The 24,982-nt window shown below is 38.1% G+C and overlaps 1 long non-coding RNA gene across 2 annotated transcripts; it reads left to right on the forward strand.

The window, feature by feature from the left end:
- Positions 1-18,660: 18,660 nt before the first annotated feature.
- LOC147516197 (uncharacterized) lies at positions 18,661-24,765 on the forward strand. 2 transcript variants are annotated; one of them, XR_015210974.1, is made up of 8 exons: positions 18,775-20,846; positions 20,986-21,059; positions 21,753-21,837; positions 21,918-22,008; positions 22,111-22,240; positions 22,396-22,629; positions 24,171-24,274; positions 24,442-24,765. It is a non-coding gene; the product is annotated as an uncharacterized LOC147516197 (long non-coding RNA). The 2 variants fall into 2 exon arrangements; XR_015210973.1 differs by lacking the exons at positions 24,171-24,274; positions 24,442-24,765 and having other exon boundaries at positions 18,661-20,846; positions 22,396-22,775.
- Positions 24,766-24,982: the final 217 nt, after the last annotated feature.

A 24,982-nucleotide genomic window follows, 5' to 3' on the forward strand; every position in this document is an offset into this window, starting at 1 on the left:
AAGTTAAGGCTTTGTTACTATTAAACTCTTAACCCGACAGTTGGGAGACGTTAGCAGTTTCTCTTAACGAAGCCGCTAAGGATGGAGTTATTTCCATGGAGATGGCTACCGGGGCATTGTTGAATGAGGAGACAAGAAGGGGTTCACAGTAGCTTCTCTCACTCGAGATACTTGTCCGCGAGAAACAGGGAGGGAGGGAAAAGCGAAAAACCATCTCATTCTAGGGTGATGATAGAAGCAAATCTAGGGGTGAAGCTAGAACTCCTAAGGTAGAGAGACAATGTTACTATATTGTGCCACCAAGGGTCACTTCAGGTATGAGTGTAGAACACTGAAGAGGGATGAGAAGAATAACTGTGTATATGAAGACATGGTATAGAGGAACGGAAACACAAGTAGAAATACTACCGCACTAGTCGATGATCTAGTGAGAATTGTGTCGGTGTGGTGTGTCGCCTTAGTACCTCATGCTAGGATCTGAGTGGGTGATAGATCTGAGGGAGCATCCTATCACGTCACACCGCACAGGGGATTCTTCACTACCTACAGCTGTGGTGAATTTGGTGAGGTAAAGATGGGTAACAGTGGAGTCTCGAAGATTGTAGGCATTGGTGATGTTTATGTAGAAACCAATATCGGCTACACCTCGACACTCAAGGATGTAAGACATGTCCCTGACATTCGGCTAAGTCTAATTTCCGCTGGGAAGTTAGATGATGTTGACTTTCTAAACTCGTTTGGTAACGGGGTATGGAAGCTGAGCAGAGGTTCCATTGTAGCAGCTGATAAGCACCCAAAACTGTAATATTAAACCCCAATAGACATAGTATTTTGGTCAATTATGTGTTTAATAATTATGAAATAATTATATTTTCATACTTTTGCAGGTTTCCACAGTTAACGTGAATATGATAATAAAATATGCATCAAAGTACGGGAATACTGTACATACTTGAAGTCTTCCCACTCAACCCCAGTGAAGCCCAACAGAGCTTGACTAGAGCCAAAGTTTCCAAAGAGACAAAACCAGTGCAGAATGGGTCCACGAGTAAAGAAGCAGCAAACTTGTAAAGCTCACATCTTTCAAACCTGGACGCCGATTTCGGCAAGAGAACTGCCAGAGCAATTAGGGCAACGAGCTCTACGCAAAGACAAAAAGTTGTTAAAACGCCAAAATCCGAGCCTCCACTAGACACAGGACGTGGACCCACTCTGTGGGCCTATAAGGCATGATGAGTCACTAGGAACAGGTGGCAAGTTAAGGGCACACCTTGGTGACACCATGCCAAGAGAAACAAACAAAAGATTAAATGGGATTTTTGTTTTGTATGAAAACAAAAGCTTGGATTTTTATGGAAGAAAAGGACAAACCTTATGAAACAAGTTTGGATGTTGTGGGGAAACAAAAAGATAAAAGGAAATAAATTGAGAGGGGGTTTACGGAGACCAGGATATATATATATATATATATATATATATATATATATATATATATATATATATATATATATATATATATAGGGGAGACCTTAGACCAGTTTTTAGCTTTTATATTCTTGCATTAGTTTCCTTCTGTTGTATTGCATTTTCCCTCCAATAGCTTTTTATTCCAGCATCAAGTACGGTAAGTCTTTTACTTTAATAAAATTCATTTCTTTTCAAGTTAAATTCCTGTTCTTCGTTTACTTATTTGTTGTATACAGCAAGATCAATCAATCATCCAATGACCATGAGCTAAAATCCTCCCAAGGGGGAGGGTTGATGATGCTCATGTGAGGACCAATATTGACACTTTAATGTTCCAGAATTACTATTTAGGAATTAGGTATATATTATGCATCCGGTCCCAAAATGATTGAGATTGTCCAAGTTTGGAGTACTGATACTCCAGAACAGTCTCGCAAGAGACTTAAAAAGTCTCACGCGAGACCCTATGGTGGCCGTTAGCTCTTTGGTTTGTCTAGTTGATGTAGAATCGAACCAGGAGTTGAAATGATATTCCAGAGATTGAATATTAGTTCAACTCCTTATGCTAGTGAGATGAGCTCAGAGATGCGTGCATCTCAATAGGGATCGATACTCAATGCCATCTCGGGTTTGTCTATGAACTCAAGACGGATTAAAGCTGTAGTGATATGGTACTCTAACTGTTGAAACTGATTCTTGCATGAGTACGGTTAACCCTTTTTCCTGTATCTCTATCCCTGTTTATTTTATGTAGAAATCAATCGTTATTATTTTACGTTACTTGCATTACCGTTAATCTATCTAAACTTGAGAAATAACCTAAAATCCTACTCACTAAAAGCTGTAAATCCAGTTGTGAACCTTGTCGAGCCCTAAGGTATGGACGATCCCTTACTCGACCTATCCTACCAACCCACGTGAGTAAGGTAACTTGACTAAACGGACGTTCTGGACTTTAGACCGGGGACTTCGGACTTTAAAGGACAAAACCTGAAAATACCGTTTATTAAATGGTGCCGCTGCATGCCTAAGAACTCGGACATTAAACATAACAAACTGGAATACATCATGGACAACCCCCTCTCCTACCCCCTCATCTTTTTGATTTTCATTTGTTCTCACGATACTAACGTGTTACGTGTACTTGTACCAACTTTTCTTTTTCTACTAACAGATATCTGTGAACCCAATCTTGATTATCATCATTATCACAGTCTAAAAATTCCGTAGGAAATTGAAGTATTACATTGATCTTACAGTCTCGGACGAGACTATATTAGTAGCGTGCGAGACTAACCTGGAGTATCAACACTCCAGTTTTCAGGTCCAAGCCACTTTCCTTCTCAGTACTATTTTGTACTCTCTAGACCTGTTTATCCAACTTCCAGTAAGTTCACGAGCTCAGGAGTTGATTCGATCATTAAACGAGGAAAAGCGGGTTGCCAGGTTTCGAATTCTTGAACTCCTCAAACTTTGTCGATGATATTATTTGGTTAATTGCTATAACCTATTTTACATCGCATATTTGTATGTTGGCATGAGATCTCGTTACATATATAGAATTTTTTCTGGGTATGTGTGGTTCGTTATTGCATATTAATACGGTTAATATGATTCGAATATATTTGGATGTTTATGTTATTCCAAACCTCCTGTTTAGATTATTTTTGTATGTGTATGTTACATCCATTCACGTATGCGGTATTCATTTGTATGAGTTCGTTCTCGATATTTCTCTAGCTCGCATATAGTTGCACATATCGGTAGGTATATATTATTACATGCGTAGGACATGTTTCTATTCACGTATAAGTAATATAGAGTTGCATGTGTAGACTTCCTGTGTAAAACTAGCATGTGTTAATTGTATACTTAATCATCTATTTTGGTATCTCTCGTCTTTAATTGTATGTTTCGTAATCACGTCTCCATAATACATTAATTACGTAAACTATAAAAACTAAAATATAAAAAAATAATAATAATAAAAAATAATAATAATTAATAATAATAAAAATTAAAAAAAAAATTGTAATTATTTGTAAAATTCGTTATTATTATCAATAAAATTTTACTTAAAAAATAAAAAATCCTAATAAAAAAAAAAAAATTTATCATAATTATATTAATAATAATTGCATAATACACCATCATAAATCATCATCCTATTCCATCGATTAATCTAGGAAACTTGAAAGATTGAGGTTACCTAATTAAGGAACGTGCTAGCACGGACAACCTCCCTCAATTCTCATGTGACTGACCCTACGCTGGAATATTCACATGTTATCCTAGCTTACGCTACGTTAGCAACAACTCGGGGAAAATGTGGTTCACCTCCCTCCTTCCTTAATAACTAATCCTCTTGTCATTATTCGTTCCTTATGAGCCTAAAATTAAAATTTATGTTTGCATGAGACTACAGTCTGGTACTAATAAGGAATTAGAACTTACATATCGTCGTCGGAAATACAATAAACAACTACATAAGTTATCCCTAGACATAGTTCTTCCTCCGTAAAACCAACCTCGTCAAGTATCTCCGTTGCCTTTATCTCCCATAGTTATGGCCCAGGAAAATCCCACAGTCGAGAAACCCCTTTCGGACTTCTATACTGCCTTACAGGAAGGACTTGCTTCCTGCATTAAACTCGATGAGATTACAGGAGATTTTTGCATTCCGCCAAACGTTTTCGGTTTGTTACTTGTTTACCATGGTCTAGACCATGAAAAACCGATATAATCACCTTAAAATTGATTCAGCAAGTGGCCACCACTTTCCACCATCCGACCGTTACCAACGAACAAGTCTTGCTTAGGTTGTTTCCCTTCCCCTTAGCTGATAAAGCTTCAATTTGGCTCGCGGGCGAAACACCGCAATCCCTTGACGCTTGGGCCAAACTCGTACAAGCATTCATGATAAAGTTCTATACTCAGAAGAAAATTACAGAGATGCTTCAGAAGATTCAATTCTTTCGCCAGCATCCCCAGGAATCCTTTATGGAAGCATGGAGCAGATTTACTGATTTGCTTCTCGAATGTCCCCATCATCAACTCGACACCGCTGTCTTAGTCTGGTCATTCTTTAATGGTCTCTCTGACCATCAAAAGGAAACATTAGATATTATGAATGACGGTTGTTTTATGGACAAAGGTGCTAGTGAAGCATACACTTTTATGGAGAAACAGGCTTCACGAAACACCCATTGGGGTAACTTCCAGATCTTCTAAAAACACTCCTACCAAAGTTACGTCTATGTTCGAGGTCAAACCCGATCCAGAATTAAAAACTCTGACCGAGTCCCTAACCAAAAAGGTCGATTCTCTTTCGGTTCAAGTAAATGACCAAAAACCCAAACAAGTCATGGCTGCTAACGCTTCCCCATGTCTTATTTGCTTAAGTCCTGAGCACTCCAATTTTTATTGTCCTTTGGCATACGAGTGCCCTCCCCAACCATCTGAAGAGGCTTGTGCTTTCAACATCCCTAATGCACCTTGGCGACAACATCCGAATGTGGCTTGGCGTCCCCCTACCCAACAACCAGCTCCTCCGGGTTTCAACAACGCTCCTGTACAACCACCCACAAACTACAATTCCTACCATCAAGGAAATCCTCCGCAATTTTAGCAAGGGCAAAGTCAGTTTCCCAACACTGCCAATCTGAGGTACCAAAACAACCCGCAGACCTTGCTCTCGCTAATCCAGGCTATGGCTACCAAAATCAACCCGTAAACAATAACCGTGAACTTGTTCCTGCTGCTCCTCTAGGACAATCCACTGCTGATAAAACAGCTGAAACTTTTCTGACTTACATAAATCAACAATCTCAAATCCAAACATCTATCCAATAGTCTATTCAGCTGTTAGCACAGGATAAAAGTTAAAATGGCGTGTTTTCTGGCCAAGCAGTTCCCAACCCTAAGCCCACAAACACTGCATTTGAACTCAACAATGCACCAGGATCTAGTAATCCCAGCCAGGGTGAGGTGAATGCCATCACCACTCTTCGTTCTGGCCGAACCGTTGACAATCACATACGTATGCCAGACATTCAACCGATGAAAGCCGCGGTGGACGTCATTCCAACTCCTACCTCGCAACCTATAAGCGGACGAAGTTGTTCCTTCCAAATTAGCAACCACGTCCCTGGGAAAAGATGTCACTGATCCATATGCGCGATTATGCCAAAAAGCTCTGTTCCCTGCCTGTTTGGCAAAGAACAAACCTGACGAACATTTCGATGAGATCCGAGAAACTTTCAAAAATTTGACCATAAACCTACCTTTTCTCGATACACTTAAGCATTTGCCCAAGCATGCCAAGTTTTTGAAGGACATGTGCACCAACAAATGACGAACGAATGTTCCTCAACAAGCATCTCACTGAGCAGTTTCCCTCCATTACTGCTACCAATGGTGTGGTTAAATACAAGGACCCAAGTCGACCAACTGTACCATGCACATTGGGCAACAAGTATACTGCTACCGCCTTTTTAGACCTAGGCGCGAGTGTTAACTTACTTCCCTTCTACTTATTTAAGCAGTTAGGTCTACATGAATTAAAACCTACCAGCATGACTTTGCAACTCGCGGATCGCTCCATCAAGTACCCAAAGGGCATAGTAGAAAATGTCTTGGTCAAGGTTCAAGATTTTTACTGCCCAGTTGATTTTCTCATTCAAGATACCGAAGTTGCCTGTGATTCCATTCCTATTATTTTAGGACGTCCAATTCTTACAACTGCTAATGCTCTTATCAATTGTTGGGATGGTTCAATGACAATATCTTTCGGGAACCTTTCTGTAGAAGTCAATGCATTCAACTTAATGAAACAACTTCCCAATCCTGATATTGAGGGTGAGATTAGCATGGTTGATAATCTAGCACATGAATATTTCACAAACTCTTTTCCCCCAGACGAGGTACACCAATTTCTTTCTTTTGATAATCCTGAGTTTGACGATGACTCGTACATTAAGTATGTCCATGCATTATTAGAGTCAGTACCACTATTTGACCCTACTGCTGCGTTGCCAACTGATTTAGAAGAACCGGACTCGTTCTTTTCCATTGAAGAGACGACCCCTCACGAATCCTTGATCCCCAATCCTCCAACTCCGGTTTTAAAACCTCTACCATCTGAATTGAAATACGTGCATCTTGATCCTGATGGTAATCACCCTATAATAATTTCTTCCCATTTGACTACCGATGAAGAAACACGTTTGATTCATGTCATTCGTGAACACCGCTCCGCTATTGGTTGGTCCTTAGGTGATATCAAAGGAATAGACCATAGTGTATGCACGCATCACATACATTTAGATGGCGACCGCAAAGACATCAGCGGGAACCACAATGTCGCCTTAACCCCGCCATGAAGGAGGTGGTGAGGAAGAAAGTTTTACGCTTACTTGATGTAGGTATCATATACCCTATCTCTGATAGTGTTTGGGTTAATCCTGTCCACATTGTTCCCAAGAAGTCCGGCATTACAGTTGTGCGAAATGAAAATGATGAATGCATCTCCACTCACGTCCCAGTGAAATAGAGAATTTGCATTGACTATTGCAAACTTAATGTCGTAACACGTAAAGATCACTTCCCTCTTCCATTCGTTGACCAGATGCTAGAACGTTTAGCTGGTCATGCTTACTACTGTTTTCTTGATGGCTATTCCGGCTACTTCCAAATTGTCATCGATCCAGCTGATCATGAGAAGACAACTTTCACATGTCCCTTTGGCACCTTTGCATACAAATGAATGCCTTTTGGTCTTTGCAATGCCCCTGGTACCTTCCAACTTTGTATGCCTCATATTTTTCGTGATATATGGTGGAACATTATATGGAAGTCTTCATGGACGACTTTTCCATTTATGGGAACTCCTTTGACGACTGCCTATCCAACCATTCTAAAGTGTTAACGCGATGCGAAGAGAAAAATTTGGTGCTTAATTGGGAGAAGTGTCATTTTATGGTGACCAAAGGAATTGTTCTAGGTCATGTTGTTTCGGAAGACGGGATAGAGGTTGATAAAGCTAAAATTGTTAAAATTGCTTCTCTACCTATCCCCTAAACAATTCGCGATATCCGTGCCTTTTTTAGGCCCGCGGGGGTTTTCTGAGCTTATTCATTCAAGATTTTTCTAAAGTTGCTCGACCCTTAACTAATCACCTGCTTAAGGATATGGTCTTCGACTTCAATTTCAATTGCAAAGAAGCTTTTGAAATTTTAAAAACCGCTCTGACTACCGCTCCTATCATTTAACCCCCTGATTGGTCTCAACCATTCGAACTGATGTGTGACGCTAGTGACTTTGCTATTGGTGCCGTACTAGGGCAATGACGTGATGAAAAACTCATTGTCATTTACTACGTTAGTAAAACTCTTAATGATGCTCAATGTAATTACACGACAACTGAGAAAAAGTTCTTAGCTTTGTCTATGCTTTGGAAAAGTTTAAGCCCTTACAGTCCGGATCATCCACTATCGTATATACTGACCATACCGCACTTCGGTACCTACTCGCCAAAAAGGACGCGAAACAGTGATTGTTTCGTTGGATCTTTCTCTTGCAAGAATTCACCCTGGAAATCAAATACAAGAAAGGAACCGAAAATGTGGTGGCCGACCATTTATCAAGGCTGGTTGGTGACATTGATAGTGATTCTGACGCCATCTGTGATTCATTCCCAGACGAGCATTTGTACTCCATTTTCTCCGCTCCATGGTACGCGAATATCGTTTACTTCCTAGTTACTGAGGAAGTTCCGTCCTCTTGGTCACGTCTTGATCGTAAAAAGTTCTTATCCACTGTAAAATATTATTTCTGGGATGACCCCTACCTCTTTAAGTATTGTTCGACCAACTCATTCATCAACGCATTCCACCCGGCGATGTTATCTTTTGCCATGAACAATGTTATCTTTTTTCATGAACAATCTTGCGGTTTTCATTTTACTGGCCTAAAACTTTTTTTGATGCCCACAAACATTGCAAAGCTTGCATTAGTTGTCACCTAGGTTGCATTACCCAATGCAATATGATGCCCTTAAATCCCATTTTAATTGTGAAAATTTTTTATGTTTGGGGAATTGATTTTATGGGACCCTTCCCTATTTCTCAAGGTTTTCTCTACATTCTAGTCGTTGTGGACTATGTGTCCAAATGGATTGAGGCACTCGCATGTCACTCAAATGACTATAAGACTGTCGTGAAATTTGTAAAAGAAAATATTTTCTCTCGTTTTGGTGTCCCCAAAGCTATCATCAATGATGGGGGTACACATTTTTGTAATAAATTTTTTGAGTTTTTAATGAAGAAATATGGAGTTATTCACAAAGTTGATACTCCATATCACCCACAGACGAGTGGCCAAGTGGAAGTCTCCAACAGAGAGATAAAGTCAATTTTGGAGAAAACTGTCAATCTCTCAAGAAAAGATTGGTCTCTCTGCTTATCGGATGCTTTGTGGGCATACTGAACGGCCTTTAAGACACCTATAGGGATGTCTCCTTACCGCATCGTTTTTGGAAAACCTTGTCATCTGCCAGTTGAACTTGAGCATCGTGCCCTATGGGCCATCAAAAGCCGCAATTACAATATCAACGCGGCATGCAAGAAGTGAAAACTGCAATTAAATAAGCTTGAGGAGATTCGGAATGATGCTTATGATCTCTCGAAATCTTACAAAGCTTATATAAAAAGAGTGCACGACAAGCACATTTTGCGTAAAGATTTCAAAATTGGCCAAAAAGTTTTACTTTACAACTCCAGATTACACATTTTTCCTGGTAAATTGAAAACACGATGGTCTGGTCCTTTCATTGTGTTAGTTGTGACGGGGCAATCTCTTTGCTTAATCCACAAGATAATAGCGAATTTCAAGTAAATGGACAACGCCTCAAATATTACCACGAGTTACGTTCCCCAACTGTTAAACAGACTCTTTTTCAGGATCCGGTCTACATAGACTAGATGTTTCGTTTGGCGTACTCAATCTTATTTTTTTCTATAAAGGGTATGCCATTTTGGTAGCCAGGTCATCTTCTATTTTATGATCTCAAAAGTTCTTAGAAGTGTGTGGTTGCAAGCACCAGAGCCGTAGTCCACCAAAACTCGATTTTAGAACTGAGTATAAATGTCTTCTGAAATGCGAGCAAATGTTCCTACTGGTAAACGATGGGTACCATAAATGTCCCTTCCTTCCTTCTCTTCCTTTTTCTACTCTCTGCCTCGCAAACTTCAGCTAATCATTTGGTGTAAGTCTCACTCATCACGAATAGGTAATGGTCGTAATACTTTTGCTCGTAAACGACATGCGCGAAGGATGAGGTGGTGTATGAATTGTCAAACACCTTTCTGTCCAGGTCTTGACTTCCTATCCAATACTAGCCGATATAAGGTATACTTTTGTCTGACACCAACTGAGTAGGATAAACTTCGTCGCCGTGCCGTTTCTCCCACGAGTTGGGATTTGTCTTGAGGATCTGACGTTAAAAGACTCGATTCGTCTTGAGGATCTGACGATAAAAGACTCACCTTATAGATATGTATATATTATTGTCTTTTAAAATTCTCCTTGTATTAAGCTGTGCACGTAGAGATTTGTGTTCAACCTCGGATGTTGCCTACATGGAACATGTACGGGCAATGGATTCCACCGAGGCAACCCTAGAATCGGTTACTTTGAGTCCCTTTGGGGCGGTTTGAGATAGCCGTATGTAATAAGGGCAATATTATTAGACCATAACGCGCCGCGGTCGGGGATGGTACCGTCCTGCCCCTAGACCCATAATACATAAAGGTAAAACCACAGTCTGGCTGGATTGGGTTCGCTCCAGAGCTGACATGACAGTTTCCTATGAATTTAGATGGTGACTCTTCTGGACATCCAGTGTTGTTCACATTAATCTCCCTTGTATAGAAATAAAACCATATAGAAGAAAAAAACCATTGTTTATAAATAAAACACCCCTTCTTCTTTTCAAAAATTCTTGTGGCCTTTGAGAATAACTCATATAATTGGATGGCATTTTTTAGGTGCCGATCATTTTCGTAGCTCATTTATCCAATTCGGAGTCCAAACAAGTCATGTGTGCGCGTTTACTATTTTTAAGCTTGATTTGGGCTTGGAAAAATATTTGGGCTCGACCAAATCTCGCGGATTATCGGCCCATTTATAAACCGAGACAACTCACCACGCATCACCATTATATCATTTCGTCTTCCTCAAAATCCGGATCTAGTCCCCTCCCGTTCCAGTCTCGCGAGAGACAGACCAGCTACATTATATTTTAAGTCTCAGCGAGACCACCACAACAGGTTTCAAATTCCATTCCTTCACTAAATTTTTGAAAATTCTGAAAATTTTTCGGACATATCTTGTACAATGCACCTTAGGTGATACCTTCATAACAACTGCTTTATTAGACATGGGGCGAGTGTTAACTTACTCCCTTTTTATTTATATAAACAACTAGGTCTAACAAAACTTTCAACCAACCAAAATGACTTTAACCAACCAAAATCCCAAGTTGTAGTTGAAAATATTATCGTTAAAGTTCTATTTTACTATCCGGCCCGACTTTGTTATTCTTGAAAATATTGCTCATGATTCCAAATCTTCAGGATTTTCTTGGCACCGTCCAATATCAATGGTCGGGATGGCTCGATGACTTTTCTTTTGTTTTATTCATGTTTAGACAAAAGCGAGGGACAACTAGGTTTGCTCATGATCCATTGAGAATTTGTACCTCATTAGTCGCGGTGACACTTTAGTCCCCACACTAGTAGATACCCTCTTATGGAAGAAGACAAGGATCCGCGATTTCTACTCCCTAGGCGTAGATAACATCAAGGAGGATTTCCTTCGACTCTTTTGCAACCCTTTCTTTGCGCCTCGCGAGTTCTCTCCTATTGACATCCATTCATCTCTTCACGCCATGACGGAAGAAGAATTTTTTTCGCCCTCTATCCCGGTGATTCTTCTTACCCACCTATTGAGGAATGTCTTGCATATCTCAAGGCCTCGATGATATAGACCTAAGAACACTAGTTGAACACCATTCACCCACCTCACATCCTCATGTCACTCATTCACCTTCCATCACGAATGTTCCTCGCCCCTACATTTTCAAAGAACCATTGAGTTTGTACTTGACCTTGGCGTTTCTCCTATGCTTCATAACTATCTAAAACCAACTGGTGAAGAAGTAACACCCAAGGACAAGCCACACCGACACTTTTTCATTTTTTCCTTCTCAAAATTATCCACATCCCGCATTATCTTCCACAACCATCAATTTTCTCCGTTCATTTACTTGGCATCCCCTTCGTAGGAGGACAAAGAAGAAACGTATACTTTCGATTAGGTTTTAGATCTATAAGGCTTTGCTCTCATTCCACTAAGCTACGTCATAGGAAATCTTGGTGCTTAATTATGTTTGATGGTGCATTCCATGTTAATTATTTGTGGAAAGACCCACAATTGTTTAGATTATTGATATATGGGAAACTACATGTTAATACATATATATCACTTTAAGTCTAGGGAATCTGACTTTAAAAGACCCAAGTTTTCGTACAATACCAACTTTCTGGAGTATAGGCCAAACAAAAATTTTCAAACTTAAAAAGAGTTTTCCAATTTTGTTTGGGGGTGGCGTATTTTGGTATTCATTTCAAATCTTGTTGCCACCCTAAGCCTGTCATGTTTACTCCAGTAGAGTTTGTGTTAGTTAGTACGTACCAATTTAATTGTGCTTCATATTATCATATCATCTTTACAATATTTCTGTTACAGGTACTGCCAATTTTTGTCACGTTTCTATGGTAAATTCTTTCCTTATCTCTTTACACTTTGAGAACAAAGTGTTCGATTGTTTGGGGGTAGGATAGAAACATTTGCAAAAATTAGACACTTTTAGGATGTAAATTACGCACTTTTATTTATAAAATGTTAAAAATTATAAAAATTAGTTAGTTACATAATTTAATTGTGCTATTGAATTGTTTCATGAACCCCCTTCTCCCAAATTGTTTGGGGGTGGTATAGAAACACGATGTAAATGTTAAGCACATATTAGGTTGTATATTACGTATTATTTGTCTTAAAAATAATAAAAATAAAAATAAAAATAAAAATAAAAATAAAAATAAAAATAAAAAGTTTATGCTATACACTTAGGAATATTGGTATTGTTTCTTTCTCTATGCTCTTAATAATCTAGAAGTCTCACGTAGCTTTTGCATTAGAATAGTTTTTTAGAAACTTAGGTTAATATGTAGGTAATAATCTTTGCATCTATCTATAAATATATTACATGAGTATCTATGATTGTTTGGCGATAAGTTTATGAAATCTAGGCTAGAGTACTTATTCTACAAATCTTGTGAGAATATAGCCTAAAGCCTTATATGAGTGAAACATTTGAGAAATGACATAAGGGGAGAAGTATATTCCGAATAGAGAAATCACACGTCCACTTGCTTGACCACTATACCATGTCCTAAGAGAGAATTTAGGCCCTTTTTGGATCGATATAGCTAGAAATTCTGACCTAAGTTTATTTTCCGCTAGTCGCCCCACTGAGCCTTTCATTAGCCCTTCCATAAACCACAATTCCTTTACCCTGTTACAAAAACAAAATAAAATAAAAAAAATAATAAAAATAAAAATCAACCTACCCATTTTAGAATAAGTCTGAGAATAGGATGAGTGAAGAAAAGAGAAGAGAAAAACCTGTGTAAACAGAAATTAGTTAGTTGCTTTAGAAAAGAAAAAGAAAAGAAGTTTCCATCCAAAGAAAAGAAAAAAAAGAAAAATAAAAATAGAAATAAAATAAAAACTCCAAAAAATAGAATAAAAAGAGTCGAAAAGCCAAAAGAAAAAGGTAAGGATGGAAACAAAGTGTAGAAAAAAGAACAAGGTTTTCTCTAGTTCACGTAATATGAAGACCACTATTATCTCGGACTTGTCTTTTTGAATATCCGTTTCCTTCATTCTTAAACCATCTCCTAATCCTGCTGACACCTAATAAAGACCTCTAGCTCAATTAGGAATAGGTTAGTGGGATAGTAAGCGGCGGATGTGTTTGATCAACTTCGGCTTCCTTGTGTGTCATTGAGATTGTAAGGTAAAAGTATGCCCAACTTGCTTTGGAGTAGCAAAACTTGAGTGGAAAAATCGAGTGATTTTTGTCTTGACTTTTATGTGAGAACCTACTTAAGGCGTTATTCCAAAGTTTGAAACGGACACATTCTTTGCATTTCATAGCATTACTCATTGTATATATGTTTATTAAGTAGATGATTGATTATTATGCATATATTAGCTTAGGTTTTACGCTACATGATTATTACGTATTCATTGCTTGAGTGAGATGTATAGATATTTGAGACATAAATAAAGGAAACAATAGTTTTATTTCTTAGTCGTTGTAGTATAGATGAAGTTTGTGAGTACCTTCAGCTGGAAAACTCTCACGAGGCTATAACTTCGTCCACTAGGGAATTCCTAGTGGTTTAAGGCCTTGTTGCATATGGTCAATGCAATCGCTCAGTAAAAGAGAGTAGATAGAACTCCATTTTGGTCACTTATTCTAATTTATCATCTTTGCTTGAGGACAAGCAAAATACTGTTTTAGGGGTGGTTTGATAAGAGCCCAAAACTGTAGTTTTAACCCTTAACCATCATACTTTTAGACCAATTATGTGAGTAATAATTAAGAGTTAATCTTGATTACGTGTTTTATGCATTTCAGGGCTTCAAAGTCCATTATGTGTAGAAGTGTGCCACTTTAAGCGAGATAAAGGAGCAAAGGTCGGTTGCTAAGGAGTTCCGTGATTAAAGACCAAGATTCAAGAAGACAAAGCCTTTGTAAGCCCGGTCAAAAGCTGAAAAGTCAACACGGGCAGAAATAGTGCACAAGTCAGCAGAACTTCCGAAGGCTGTATCTTTGGACTCAGACCTCGGAATTGGGAGTATCTTATGTCAAAACGACCGGCTCGGAAAGAGCTTTCCAATGGCCTAAGCCTTGACCTAATCAGAGGAGCAGAAGTGGATGAAAAGTCTGTTGAAGCCAACTGCAGCTGAAGAGGCCTTTTTGGACTGAAAGAATTAGGTTTTGGGCCTGATTCTCTGGCCCAAAACATGGCTCCAAGCCCATGCACGATTTTTGGATCTGAAAGTATAAAAACAAAAGCTTAACTCTTTATTCAAGGTTAGATAGTTAGGTTAGGAAGCTAATGTTAATGGAGTTTAGAGTTAGAAAAAGATAGATCTAGATCTAGTTTTTACATTCCTTCAATTAGTTAGTTTAGAATAATATTTAGTTTTTAGAATAAAGTATTAGTTCTTCATTTCAATTTAGATTATTGCTTAAATTCTTATTTAGATTTAGTTGTCTTAAATTCATAATTAGTTATTCACAATCTTAGTTCTAAATTAGTTTTAATTTGGGTTTAATTTAATTATGTCTTATTGTTATTATTGTTCTTGTGTTGGGAATGGTAGTATAGAAATTTCACATCATTATCATTACTCTCACCATTGTTCCTTTTTTGGGTTTGATTAGTTGAATTTGTTTTAAGTCTTGAGGTTTAAGAGTGGAGCGAATCGACTCTCTTATATTACTTCATTATTGAGTAGGAATATTGATATAAACACGTATTTTCACGTAAAATTGATTATTTGTGTTTTACGCATAGATAGTTAGAATACGTAAAAATAACTTTTATCACAAGCTCAGCACTAGTCTCACTGTGTTAATTCTGTTCCATCTTCTTTTTCACTATCGCTATCGGCCCAAATATTGCATTTACGATAATCTTCTTCTTCTTCGCCATTTCACTATGTGTCTCCTTGGACCTATCGGTTGTTGTTCGTTACCCCATAGTGTCGAAATCAACAATATCATCAAAATAGCTCGGATCTACCAATCTTTCGTCGAGAACATTCATGAAAAAGCGAAGGTTGTTCTCCACTTCCTTGTCCAATTCATATGCGGTAGTGTACTTTCGCGTTTTACGTTAGACACAAAATAACTTCGTGTTAGTTAACGGTTTACTTGTAGTACAATTTTCAATACTTATGTTTTGGCTTACCTCGAAATTTGTTCGCACTTTAAACTCTGTCAGATTCCACTTCCCTTGCAAGCGGCGAAATCTATCCCATCCGGTATATACTTTTGGGAACCGCTTTAAAAGTTACGTTTGAATCCTTGAATTCAACTTCAAATTTTATGTACCCTTTCGTCGATTATGGCTTTTCGGTCATCAATCGAAATTTCTTGAGCCCCAAACCTTCTGTTAAATTCATTTTGTAAGCGGTGCGCTCTCATAAAGATTAACCCGAGCGATATTGGCGAGTTGTCGGTGCAATTTGCCACCACTCCAATAATTGCACAATTTCTTTGCTCAACGGAATTGCACTCCTGCAATTTAATTGTGTGTAAGCCATTACTACTTCATCTTCTTCGACTTTCGTTTCAAATTCGTACACTTCATCCATCTCAAATTTCTCGAGTACTAGTATTTTCTGTATTTCCTTAAGCGACCATCGACGCGGTTTCAGGTAGTCGCTGTATCTGTCACCTTCTTTCCACCTCACCAAGTCTGCGATCGTCATCGAGTTTTCTTCTTGAATATTTTTTCGCCCGTATAGTATGGTAGTTTCTACCTGAAAAAAAAGAAAAGAAAAATCGGGTCAGATTGCTCGAAAACCGGGCTCACTAAGTCCACAAGGACGAACCAGGCCAAATCAATGGGGCGTGCGGTGCCGCTTCCTTAGAAGCGTTACCATTGTCATTTTTGATTGATATCGGTTTGGATACAGCGCCTTCATCATCTTCACTCTTCAGTAGCTCATGAAGAAGTCGCGCACAACACCAAAAAGTATTCCTTTTTGTCGGCGTCTACACATGTTTGAAACAGAGAATTCCTAAGGACAAGATGCAACAGTTCAAGGCCATGCATATAAAAAAAAAAAAAAAAAAAAAAAAAACAGCTGGGGCTTGAGGGTTGTACCTTTGATGTTGGCATTAGAAAGGTTCATGTGCGTAATGTAACTGCCGAAGGAGTTTTCTCCTGTGTTTACCATGCTTTCGTGATGATGGAGCGACTCACCTGATTCCCAGGGCGCACCACAAGAACAAGGCTTTCCTACCATGATGCGCTTGGACCTTTGGTGGTAACACTCTTTATAGGTGTATAATAAGGAGTATAAGTTTAACTTACCGAGAATCCAAGATGAAATGAGCGATTAACTGGTTCGATGGAAGAAGCCACCTGCAGTGATATCTGAGGAAGAAGGCGAGCTTTGTGCGGCGTCAAAATTTTTCTACGCTTCGTCTGTTTTTTTGGATAAAGCGTAAAGTGTTTTTATGGATTGGGATGTGTGGCCCCGGCACTTATATAGGTTCTGGCGGGTTTTCGATCTTTGGTGGGATTCTTCTCCAACTCCAATTTCATCTCTACTCTCGATTCTTATTTCATCTAAAACATTTGAGTCCAATTAGTATTTAACTTCCTTTTATTACTATTATTACTAACTTGCCCCTACATTTAATTTTAACTATCTAATCCTAATATAAATCTTCCAGCGACATGAGTAGTCAAAATCAATTTTATTATTATTAAATAATTATTTCGGTACGGTTTTGCCATCAATTTCTTTTGCAATTTTTTTCGTGCCACCCATTTCAATTCTCACCACATTACATCCCATATAAGTTAGTTATATATTGTTTTAGTTCACAATAATTCAATGTATTTTCTCGACAATCCATTTTCATATCGTTTATATTCACACGACACTTTGTTATACATTTAAACACTATTTTAAGTATTCCATTTTTCTTTGCTTTTCTTCTCTTCTTTGCCATGTGAACTTTGTTAAGCATGACAAAAAAGAGGGCTGATGTTCGACCCCACCTCGCGGCAAAGCGTCCATTACTAGGGGTCTCTATTTTATTCATTTAATCGATAGGGCTAAAGCCCGATTTGCAATACCATGGATCAATGTCTGGGCCCATTAACTCATGTGTCAAAGAAATTTGAACTTTAGCCACATGGCTTTACCACTAATGTACATTGATTTATGTCGGATTCATTTCTTATCAAAGAGATAATTATCGGTTGAAAGTTATAGTCCATCCACAATTACTCAAGCTACAAGATTACTTGAGCTACAATGACTATCTACTCTACCTATATAAATACCAAACTATTTTTCATTCGAACTACGTTCTTGAGACTTGATCCCATTGATAATTTGGATGCGTAGGCAACCCAAGGTACGTCTTCTTATCATTCCCCGATCACCATCATTTTTCTAAATTACTTTTCTACGCTCTTGTCTCTTTTTTATCAACACTTGATGTTTTGATCATATCACGGTAGAAACAACACGCGTCTGTCCTTGGTTTGTATCCCTCTCTTTTTTTTCTTTGTTTAATAATCGATATTGTAATAATGTATTGTGTTTTAAGTTTTGAGTTCATGTTATACTTTTGTTGTTGTTTATTTGTTGTTGTTTCTAAACTTCTAATGAGAAGTCCCTTTCATTCGATCATAGTACAAACTAGTTAGTGCCCGTGCGAATTATTGTGTTTGAGTTAAACACAATCGGAATAAATAAAGCAGGAAAATTACACTTTTAAAATTGGTACCACAAAGGATTCTCAGGGAATCGCGGCCAAGCTCCTTACATCTGAAACAAAAGCCTTTTAAGTAAAATACATAAGAAAAACCTATAGTATGATCTATATAACATGTCTTAATCTATAATCAAATTTAGCCAATGATGAATGTTAAGCGGATCTTAATTTAGCGTGTGTGTTATCTTGTTTTTATGTAAGAGCATCTCTAGGGTGGAGGCATCAATTGCATATTTGCCTCCACCATTTGGAATTTCGCCAAAACCATCTTTAGGTGGAGGCAAATGTGGATGTATCAACCTGTCTAGCAGCATTAGTGGAGGCAAATTCTGCGGTTCGGGATGCTGAGGATCATGTGGTAGTAGACAATGTCGTGTGAACTTTTTTTTTTTTTTTCACCCGTGACATTGGGAATGGACGTGGGTTTTTAACTTAGGGCGACATTGGGAGTGTCACGCGATAGTAAAGTAGTGTCGCGGGTCCCCTCAAATTTGCGACTGTTATTTGCCAACACCTAGAGTTGTTCAAAATTTGCGGATACTTGCCTCAAATTTTGGCCTCAAACATACAGTTGATACCTCCACCACCTAGAGATGCTTTTTTAGGCTAGCACCCATGTTCAAGTTGGTATGTTCCATTGTTCCATTACAACAACAGCCAAAACTTAGACCAGTTTGACTTTTGAGGAATGTGTGGAAACATTTTCTTTTCAAATGGGTACTCAAATTCATGCTTGTTTAATCCAACTTGGTATCTATACTGATGTTTTCTTGTCAACCAAACTTCTTTACTTCAAATGTCGTAATGGGTAACTTGATTCAGCTCGTTTGATATTTAATAATGCAAATCCAATTAGTTATCTTAGTCAGTTTTTTTTGGAATACTATGATTTGAGCTTATGTCAATAATTCGAGCTTTATTGATGGAGTTGAATTGTTTTTTGAAATGTGGGGTTTGGGTTTTTTGCCTAATGAATTTACTTACCTTTTTGTTTTCAAGTGTTGTTACGTTCTTGGGCTTGTTGAGCTTGGTAGAATGATTCATGGTGCGATGATTGTTCATGGATATTGTGAAGATGTGTTTGCAGGGAGTGCTTTGTTAGATGTTTATGTGAAATGTGGGTGTTTTGATGAATTGTATCCATGTGGGTGTTTTGATGTTTATTAAATTGTTTGAGAGGATTCCTCAGAGAAATGAGGTTACACGGAATTCAATGGTTTCTGGGTATGCTCATAATGGGTATTGGATAAAAGCATTGGAAGCGTTAGAGATTATGGGGACGTCTGGAATTGAAGTTAAAGTTAGTAGTTGGAACTCAATCATGGTTGGTTGTGTTCAGAATGGTGACATGGTTTTGGCATTTGAGACTCAAAGAAAGATGTTGGTTTTGGGATCATGTTTGAATCGATTAAAGCCACTTTTAATACATTCTTGTCTGTGATACCTAGAGATGTTTCGTTGATTTGGTTGAAGGAGATCCATGGATTTGCTATAAAGCAGAAAGGGATAATAGATGTGGATTCTATAGATGATGACAAACTGAGGGCCTATATTGTTCCTGGGTATGCTTTTCATCATTGTATGAGTTACACCTGTCGGCTTTTTGAAGGGATCTCCTTAAAGACTTCTCAATTGTTGATCTCGATCAATGATGTCTGGAGTTCATAGAATATAAGCAAACTAATGAAGCTTTTAGTGTTTTCCGGGATATATATGGTAATGCAGAATGGAGGGGAATTTAAAGTTGTTGTATCGTCGTTCCTTAAACTCTGCTGCTCCCAAAGTGCAGTGCGTCATCTTTGATAGGTTTGGAGATCCATGGTCATGCGTAGAGTTGGATTTGAATCCGCTACTGCAGTAAACAATGCTCTTATTGGCATGTATGCAAGAAAGAACAAAATTGAATTGTCGGAGCGAGTTTTCAAGAGGACCCCTGAAAAGGATGTGGTTTGTTGGAACTCCATGATTTCTAGCAATGTCAATAACGATGATTTTGAATAGGCTTTTGACTATTTCCATAAAATGCACTCTGAGGGCATGCCACATGATGAATTTACGTTCAGCTCTATTCTTAGTCCATGTGGAGACTTGGGGGCTCATCAACAACCTGTGGGGATACATGGGTACATAATCAGAAGTGGATTTTGTGAAGGCTACTTTGTGGTTCAAAATGCCCTTGTGGATATGTATGGGAAATATGGGTGTGTTGACGAAGCTAGGAAGCTTTGTGATGAGATGACATGGAGAGATACTATTTCGTGGAACACCATGATCTCATGTTATGGAATCATTGCTCTTCCCCACGAGGCATTGCTCTCTTTGATGAGATGCAAGGGAAAGGATGGAATCCCAACCGTGTCATATTTCATTGCACTCTTATCAGCCTGCGGCCATGCAGGCTTGGTTCACCAGGCTTTACATTTCTTCCAAATAATGAATACTGAATATGGCATCAGTACCGATGTTGAACATTATGCCTGCATTGTTGATAATTTAGGTAGAGCAGGTCAGCTGGACAAAGCCTACCATATGATTAAAAACATGTCAGTAAGGCCTGATGACTGTTTGGAGTGCCTTGCTTAATGGCTATCGAATCCATTGGAAGATTAACTTCTTTTTTCCCCCCCTTATTAGCAACTATTGAAACTGACGGCTCTAGTCAAGGACACTGCGATATCTGTTAATCGTGTGGCATAGAGTCCTGATGGTGCTCTTTTTGGTATGTTTTTTTATAGTCGCTTAAACTTATGTTAATGTATATGTTAAAAATTCTAAACTACAATGTTAGGCGATATTCTTGAAGGTGAGAACAGACTAGATGCTGTCGCTACTTATTTTAATTTGCTCATCTGTTTCAGGTGTAGCATTAAACAAGCACATCGTGCATGTATATTTGTACCATAGCTGTGATGGTATCTGACACCACCTAGAGGTTTGCAAGTCAATTTATACTTGTATTTGTTGTCTTCATTTGGTTCATGTGACAGTTATTCCTGTGGAGAAAAGAACCGGTACTGATTAGAATGTAGGAATGTAGGAATGTAGTATGAGTAGGGCCAGAGGAAGTAAAAGTAATGCAGCTAAATACCTAATTAAAATCATCCAGATATTCTTTTTCTCCAAGTGTTCACCAAGCAAAAGAAAAACTCTAGTGTCTGAGAACTTAACTTGAAGCCACAAGGGGGCTTGTCACAGACTAATAGTTTGACTCTTTTTCTCAAAATAAATTCTAGACTATACAAAATTGTAAGGACCTCCATATCAGAATGCTCGTATGGAAAATTGTTAGGGTAATCTCGGAAGATAATTAATATCCACAATAGACCCAAGAAGAACACAACTGCGCAGAATTGATGCTATTCTATGTTGTTCATTCTTTACATTGTTTGCTGGTCATCAAGGACATCAACAACCAGTCTCTTGTTAAGGAGGTTGGGATTAAAACGTGTAGTTATGTGTTTGGGTGTCAAATTATGTCTAGGGACACAGATTTATGATGGGAGAAGAACTTTGTCTCTTGTTCTGTATGTTCCTAGTATGTGAAGTTACTTTTATGTGTTTTTCCCAACCCACATATAAAGTTGCTGAGTTTATATTTTCCTTTGATTATATTTATCTTTTGCAGATAGATGCTCATATTGGTTCTGTAAATGATCTTGCTTTCTCTCACCCAAACAAACAATTGTGCATTGTGAGTTGTGGCTATCAAGGTATGTTTGGCCATACCATTTTTTTTTTTAATGTGGTGTAGAAGTATAAGACCTCAATCATTAAAGATAAACTTGTGCAGGTATGGGATGCAGTCACAGGTGCCAAGCCATACACGTTTGAAGGTCCGAAGGCTTGTGTTTTCTGTTTTCCCTCACTAGGAAAACATCCAGGTATTCTGTAGTCTGGTATAGCTTCATGAATATTATGTTAAAGGGTTTGCTTCCTCACACTCCAATATGCATTTTTTTCCCCACGTTTTCTTCCTTGGCCAGTTTATCTTTTAAACGGCTATGGATGGGAAGATTAAAAGCTTGGTTGTATGATAATTTGGGATCAAGAAATTAACTACGATGCACCTGGTCATTGTTGTACAACAATTTCCTATAGTGCCGATGGGATAAGGTTGGAAAATGTTAATCTTTTTTTTCAACCTTCTTTTATTTTATTTTATTTTTCTTTCAACGATCTATTTTGCCTTTCAACTGTTGACCAGATTGATTTCTTGAGCTGTACGTACCTTTAACTGAAATGTTCTCCACATCTATGGAAAATTGTAGGCTATTTTCATGTGGAACTAGTAAAGATGGAGATTCTTATCTTGTGGGATGGAATGAAAGTGAAGGAGTTGTCAAGCGATCTTATTAGGGTTTCCGTAAGCGATCCATTGGGGTTGTGCTGTTTGATACAACTAAGAACCATTTTTTGGCTGTTGGTGAGGAGTTTGTTATTAAGATTTGGGATATGGATAATCCTAACCTATGACAACCATTGAAGCAGATGGTGGATTGCTAGTGAGTGTTGTTTAATAATTATATGTCTATGCACTTGACTCACTATGTAAGTATGTATGTATATGTATTCTACACCTTCTCTTTACTTTTTTTTTGCTTAAAGGTAATTGATTAATGAATAAAATAGAGTTACATTTTGATTACAAGAGAAACGTAAGATGATAACTTCAAGTTACAAAGCGAAAGTAGGTAGTATATGGATCCTCCACCCTTAGATAGTCTGGTCTTCCATTCCACCATTTTTTGGTTCCAGCAGCTAGTGTCGCACCATACTTAGATATGTTGTCTGCAGCGAAGTTAGTTTCTCTCCATGTATGCGTGACATTGATCCATCTAGCTTCTCTCTTTAGCTGATCCCACTCATCGCTCATTGACCAGTGAACCTTATTCTTATGGAAGAGGTTCGCTACTACCTTAGAGTCTGTTTCAGCCCATATAGATGTCCAGCCCATCTCGAGTGCTGTGTTGATCCCTTCCATGACTGTTGCTGCTTCTTTACACCACTTCATCAGAATCTGTGAGGAGATAAGTGCAAATATCTCGTTCCAAGTTTCTTACCTTACCAGCTACGGATGGAGGATTTAAAATTCTAGGATTGCGCCATTTTGGCTTTCCCCATTAGGATTAATTGGACATTTGAATTGGTTGGAAATATTTTGACGTGGCCTTATGAAACAGAGTGTCGTAATAACCTGTCCTATGGTGCTATATGCATATACAAAAACCTGCCCGATATGCCGTATATGCTTGTACCTAACCTAAGTATATGCTTGTAAATATGAGTGTATGTTGCCTTGTGTTTTTGTTGGGATCGTTTTGGAACACCCCGAGGCCCGAGTAATGAGTATTGGCATTGTACAAGATTGGCCTGCCTTTTAATATGGCTCATAGGTGCCTGGGCAAGAACAGAATGTTTTCTTGTGAGTGTTTCACAAGCTTAGTTTTGAATTCGCAAGTTCGCTGATGTTTCCCCATGATATTTTAGCTAGTTCGATTATCCACGCTTGCAGATTTTCTACTCTCATTTATTTTTTAATCTCATTTTTCTTTTTTCTTTTTGTTGAACTTTTTGTAATTTCCATTACTGAAATATTGGAATGATTATATGAATATCACAGTAATATGGGAAAGAAAAAAATGTGGGTTAGTAAAAAGTAATCTCCTTTTTTTGGTAATGTAATATTACAATATTATGAGAAAACAAGTGTACTCATATCCATAACCTCTGACAATATACCTTGAGAGGAGTCAGACGGTCTTCCTAGACACATGCTTACCATTTGTCTTGAAGATGTCGTTCCACATGCAGGTAACCATTATTCTCTAAAATGTATGCATGCCTCTCCTCATTTTTGCTTTAATAGGGAAGGGAATGTTGGCTTTTTTCAACAAATAATAATGGGATCAAGATATTAGCAAATACAGATGGGCTTCAACTTCTGCACTTGTTCGAAGCTCCTAGTTCTGCTTCTGAGAATGTTGCAAAGGTAGTTTCATGATGTAGACTTGATTGCTTAGTTTAAAAATGGCTTATGATGCAGGCATCAACAATAGGCACATTGGGAGGTGCTATTGTCAACTCTGGAACAAGTTTTGCGGTTGCAAATCGAATGAGGTGCCCCAGTGACCTCCATTATTGGGACTGGTACACAATTGCTATCTTTATCTTGTATACGTGAAGGATGTTTCTTATTGTTATATTATTCACCATCTAGGTCGTCTAGTGCGGTTGCTGTGTCACTGTGTGTACTTCATATGCTGGTATTTGACTGAGGTGATTACACAATTTTAATTTTTCCAAAAATATTGTAGAATGGAGACAACCGAAGTTTGGCAGATGTGAAACTCAGAATTGTAGACAAGTCAATGGAGAAATCTAAGATTTGGACGCTTTCTGAAATCAACGAACCGTCTCAATGTCGCTCCCTGAAGCTACCTGATAATTTACTACCAGTAAGGGTATGTGTCAACGTTGCTACAATCCATCTCTTTTATGCAATATTGCACTTGTGCATTTTTGTAACATTTTACGTGGGACGGGATTATTTGCTGTTCAATGTTGATATCGTGTGTTAAACTTTGATAATGGTGTTCAATCCAGCTCAACTATTTGTTGTGGAAAACTGGAAAAGTGTCCAAGTGCCAGTTTAGTTATTTGTTAATTCTTATTATAATAGTAAAAAGAAAAAAACGTTAATAGAAATGTGTCCGTGGAGAATGTTTGCCTTATGCCTTGAAAAACACATCATTAACAAGGGAAAATAATTCTTGTTTCCTCGCAAGAAAATTTTCCTAGGGGGTTTGGAATTGGGGATTCTAAAGAAGTTAGTAAGTGGTCAGTTACAAAATTAGT

Source organism: Coptis chinensis, chromosome 2 (assembly GCF_015680905.1).
Source record: "Coptis chinensis isolate HL-2020 chromosome 2, ASM1568090v1, whole genome shotgun sequence".
NCBI classification, from domain to species: Eukaryota; Viridiplantae; Streptophyta; class Magnoliopsida; order Ranunculales; family Ranunculaceae; genus Coptis; species Coptis chinensis.